The sequence below is a fragment of the Pteronotus mesoamericanus genome, unplaced genomic scaffold (assembly GCF_021234165.1).
Source record: "Pteronotus mesoamericanus isolate MK-2021 breed Mesoamerican mustached bat unplaced genomic scaffold, CSHL_Meso_final contig_64, whole genome shotgun sequence".
Classification (NCBI taxonomy): domain Eukaryota; kingdom Metazoa; phylum Chordata; class Mammalia; order Chiroptera; family Mormoopidae; genus Pteronotus; species Pteronotus mesoamericanus.
This window is the reverse complement of record NW_026555224.1, coordinates 3,615,958-3,621,801: the sequence shown is the minus strand read 5'-3', so window position 1 is coordinate 3,621,801 and position 5,844 is coordinate 3,615,958.

The window sequence follows — 5,844 nt, the reverse complement described above, 5'->3', positions numbered from 1 at the left end:
CCAGAAAATGTGTAGATCCTTCATCTGGGACTGGATATGGAATACACTCACTTCAAGGAACATAAGATAGCATCACCAATCTATGTTGGAAGATAGGATTTTTATTTTTCTCTCTCTAATAGTTGGGAGTCTTTTGGTTTCTAGTTAGTAAGAGAAACTGAATTCAACACATCTTAAGTGCTATAGCAAATTTGTTGACTCATGTGACTAAGAAATCCAGGAGGTAGACTCAGCTATAAGTAGTACGGAGTATAAAGTATTTTATCATCAGAGCTGGAACTCTCTCCATCTCTCTGCTCTGCTTTTCTTCTGTGTTGACTTCTCTCCCAAACCCCATGTGATAACCCCTCCCCCCTCCAGATTTTGGATAAAACACAATCCTTTCTGCTAGCAATCCAAGAAGAAAGAAAAGTCTCCCTTCATAATCTTCCAGAAAATGTTCTGGATGTGCATGACTCTCAGTTGGATTGAATCAGAGCCCATGCCCACTCCTGAACAAAGCCCTATGAATTGAATGATAAGATAAGCTGATTGACTAGACCTAGAGCCAGAGTTAGAATCAACTTGAACCACAGTTCGAGAACTGATAAAGTGAGATGAATGGTTCTCCAAAGGAAATTCATAGATGTCTCAAGAATAAAAGAAAATGGATGGTGGTAGAAAAGAAAAACATAACCACTACACCATTGTTTTTGGCCGGCAAATGAAGCCTGTGCATTTAGGGGACAGTATAAGTCTCATCCAACATTGCCTTTTCCTAAGTGTGCTAGAAGCCATAGTACTGACAACAAAGTTGTTGGTTCCCTTCCTTTTAAGGTTCTTTCCTCATTTATAGCCACATTCTCTAAGAGTTGCCTGTTCACCCATAGTGGCGGACCTAACTGCCATCTTTATTCTGTGTTTCTATCCTCATGGGGCTAGCTGATTAGACCAGTGACAAGGGACACCTGACCCACAGAACCCAGCTCATTGGCAGACCAGTGGCAAATCAAATTCTATCTAATGACCCACTAAGATTAAGAGGGGTGTTGGTAACTCAAGAAAGCCAAAACAATCCTCCCCTAGGGATCCAGAACTTTCCTGGTTCCCATTCTCCAGAGGCCTTGTTTATGTTTCTCTGGACTCTGTGAAAGAATTCTGCTTGCATCCACGTAATCATTTCTTGATTTTCCTTACATTAACTTGAGTCTGATTCAGTTATTTGAAACCAAATGACTTTACCAAGACTAATTCTAGTCCCAGGATTCCAGTATCATTGAGAAAGGGGAAGCTAATATTAAATGTAAGTGATTTTGGTGTTCTCCGAACGTAGCCCTTGCTATTTGCATCTCCGGGACTCTGAGTTCTTCTGTCCATGGCTTGCCGCTGAGCCTGCCATTGATCCCAATAGTCCTGAAATTCTTGGGTCTTTCAAGTGAAGTTGTTGGGTTTGAGTGAAGTTGTATCAGTTATCAATGGCTACAGCAATGTTGCATGACTGGTGCTAACTGGGAAGTTGTTGGTTAAGCAATTCTGCTTTCCTTGATTGGACTTGATATATAGAAAGACAACATAGGAGGAACTATAGGAGTAGAGAGTATTGGAAAAATGGAAAACATCATTTTAAATAGGGTGGACTTAAAGGAGGCAAGAGGATGATCCATGTGATTATCTGACTGTGTGTATGGAGAGAGATTCAAAGAGAGTGAACACCTGTAACAAGCCCTTAGGCAGGAATGTGTCAGCCATATTCAAGGAACCACATGAGGACACAGAGAAAGAAGAGTGAGTCAGGATAAGAATGGTAGGAAATAACAGGGGTCAGGTCAGGGAGGGCCATGTCAGTTGATGATAAGCGCTTTGGCTTTTGCTCTGAATAAAGAAGTCATTGAACAGGCTTAAACAGAGGAGTGACATGATCTGACTAATTTAATGGGATCCCTTTGGCTAGTGTATTGACAATCAACTGTAGAGGGAAGACTAGTTAGGAGGCTATGGCAATGATCTAGGTGAGAGTAATGATGGATTGGAGCATGGTGGTGGCCCCAGAGGTGGTGAGAAGTAGACTGTATATGTATTTTATAAATGTGGACACTGATGCTTCTAGACAGAAGGAAGCTGCCGAATGGCCTACCAATGACAGAAGTGGTTCAACGAAAAGACTACTCTTCACCCAAGACAGTTTTGATAGTTTTGATTGACCATGCCTTATACAGACATCTTGATAGAAAGCTTGCTGCCCCATGGCCCAGGAAGTAAGGGGCTTCTTTTCATCTCAGCCATACCAAGGATTTTTTATCACTCTTCATGTGGGACCTGGGAGGATGACAGTTGGTCCCACTCACAACAAGATTATCACACAATTTGTGGATAAATATTAAGCAGACTTGGATGCAAATCTTGGCCTTACCACTTACTTACTGATAAACAAATGGTAAACTTAACCTGTCTGAGATCCAGGCCCTTCATGTGTGAAAATCGGTTAATTCGCTAACCAGAGGCAGTGATGGCATAGTAGAAAAACGGAAGTCAGAACTGAATTCATGAGAGAAACCAAACACAAAAAAGTACACACTGTGTAAGCCATTCATATGAAGTCTAAGCATCATGAAAATTAATCTATTGTGATATATATCTGAACCATGGTTGTCTGGGTGGGAATGAGTAGAAAGGGGCCAGGGAACTTTCCCAGGCAATGTGCTGTATGTTGATTGGGGTGTTACCAAAACTCACTGAATGAATTGTACCCTTAAGACCTGTGCATTTACTGTATATAAATTTTCACTTGATTTTTTTTAAAGAAAGCAATCCAACCTACATCCATTCTACCCAATAGTGATATTGATCTGATTTCATGTCTTATCCCTGACTTCAACTAGCTTGCCATCTTTTGAAAGCACTCTTATTTTTATGAAAGAGGCGATATATGGGGGGACCCAAAACAACCCAGAATTTATTTATTAAAAAATTGTGTATTTATTCTTACATGTTTAACTTTCAAAATGCTCTCCATTTGAGGCAATACACTTATCAAGACTTTTTTCCCACTGCTCAAAACAGTTTTTGAACTCATCAATTTTGAATCTTTTTCGTGCTTCTGCTGTTTTTTTGTTTCACCTCTTCCACATCATCAAAATATTTCCCTCTGGGGACTTTTTTCATCTGGAGAAACAAAAAAAAGTCACTCGGGGTGAGATCGGGTGAATAGAGAGTGTAGGGCACAGGGGTCATGCTGTTTTGGGTCAAAAACTGCTGAACACTCAGCACGGCATGGGCAGGTGTGCTTGTAAATCACCCATCGTGAAATTGGCAAACACGTTGTAAGAGTCTTCAAAAAAAACTCACTGAAGCTCAGTGTAGCCTCTAACAGCAACACCAGCTGGTACACTGGTACAGAGGGGTTCCTAGAATACTTACCTGGCAAGGGAGGCCTGCACTACAAGGGGCCCACCCTCCAGAAGATAATTCTGGGTTTTATGGAGGGTCCCCCCTCATATATATTGCCATTAGAGAAGAAAAACACATATTAGTAAAAATCACTTGTAAGCCTACCCTGAGAGATAACCTCTTTATAAAACATTTTGATATATTCTACTAATCTACATACTGCTTTTGTAGACTGCTCTTTTCACTGTTTATTTTGTCATGCCAATTAAACTGGGTAAGTACACTGACAGTAAAAGAAAAAAAATCCCACTAGTAAGAATTTATCTCAAGGAAATAAACAGAGACATACATGAAGATATTATATAGAGAATAATTTATATTAATGTAAAATTGGAGACAACTTTAAAATATATCAGTAGATTGATTAAATAAGTTGTGTGAATGGAATGTCCAGGCAAAGGTTACTCATAATATATCAGGGAGCCAGTGATAGCTGGCTTCATTTACTTACAATAAGAATATAACTGTGTAGTGCACTGTCATTAAAACAAACTTAAAGAACAGTGTGTATTTCATAATCCCATTACACATAAAAATATGTAAAATAATGAGCAAACTGTTAACCAGATTATAGAAAGACTTCCATTTTCTCAAATAGACTTAATTGATATTTATAGCAAATTTCACCCCAAAGAAGGAAAATATACATTCTTCTCAAATACACATGGATCATTCTCAAAGATAGACCACATGGTAGGACACAAAACAAGCTTTCACAAATTCAAGGAAATTGAAATCATATCAAGCATCTTCTTGAATCATGATGGCTTGAAACTAGAAACCAACCTCAGGAAAAAACTCAAAACCATTCAAATACATGGAGGCTGAATAACATGTTATTAAATAATGAATGGATCAACCATGAGATCAATGAAGAAATCAAAAGTACCTGGAAACGAATGAAAATGAACACACAACAACCCAAAACCTATGGGACACAGTAAAGGCAGTCCTGAAAGGGAAGTTCATAGCAATAAAAGCCTACTTAAAGAAGATAGAAAAATCTCAAATAAACAACTTAACCCTGTATCTACAAGAACTAGAGGAACAACAACAAACAAAGCCCAGAGCAAGGAGAGAAAATAATCAAGATCAGAGCAGAATTAAATGACATAGAGACTAAAAAAACAAAGAAACAAAAAAAATTTTAATGTATTAATGAATCCAGGAGCTGGCTCTTTGAAAAGAGAAACAAAATTGACAAAATGTTAATCAGGCTCATAAAAAAAAAAAAAAAAAAAAAGGCCAGAAAGGACCCAAATAAATCCCAAATAAATAAAATCAGAATGAAAGAGAATTAAAAACTGATATCACAGAAATACAAAGGATTGTAAAAAATTACTATAAACACTATATGCCAAGAAATTGGACAACCTGGGAGAAATGGATAAATTTCTAGAAACATACAATCTTCCAAAACTGAATCTGGAAGAAGCAGAAAACCTGAATAGACTGATAATAAGTAGCAAAATTGAAGGAGTAATTTTTTAAAAACCTACCATTTTCTCTTCATTATCTGAGTTCTTTACAATGTGCATATATTGTTAAAATAAAAGGTTGAGAATTTTTACTGTCTTCTCTTTGAATTGCCCTCCAAAACTCTGAACTGGTTTCCACTCACTTGGGCGAGTAGCTCTTGTTACTGTAAGTGTGGTCGTCCGACCAGCAACAGATGCACCACCTGGGAAATCAGAAATGCAGATTTCCAAGACCCATGCCCACTGAATTATAATCTGCATTTTAACATCATCCGCAGGTGATGATGGTATGTACAGGTTAGTCTGAGAAGTCCTGACAGAGAACAGACTCTGTTCCCTCTCCGTGCTTGTTTTCTCTCTGCTCAGAGGGACTGAGACAGAGGTGTCCCTCAGTGCCCTTCAGTTGTAATTTTCTAAACTCATTTCTTGTAGATATCTGCTGAGTCCCTACAAAAAGTCAGCTGACAAGATCAAAGTATGAGTCGTCTGGCTGAACAACTCCTGCTGCCAGCAGCTGGACTGAGGTAGCACTGGGGTAGCCTCGCTCCAGGTCAGGAAGAAGCTCTGGGCAAGATTGCTTAGGGTTTCTCCTGGTCCTAGGGCGGCCGGACAGTCAACTGGACCAGAGTGACCGGTGCTGTGAAGAACAGGGCGGCAGGAGGGGCTGCGAGAAACGAAGATCGCGCAGCACAGGCGCCAGGGGATGCAGGGCGCAGGGTGGCCTCCGGGCGGCAGTAGGCACTGCATGGTGCCACCGGAGGACGCCAGCAGGACGCGCGTGGGCGCTGTATGGCCGCAGGGTGGCAGGAGGTGCTGCGGTATCTTGGCGGGCTCCGGGCCTCAGAACAGCTTCGGCCGCCTGGGGAATACAACTGGGCAGGTGGGGGCGAACCTAGGGGCGGACCTGGGGGGCGGGGCCCGGCAAACCTCACAAGAGCCG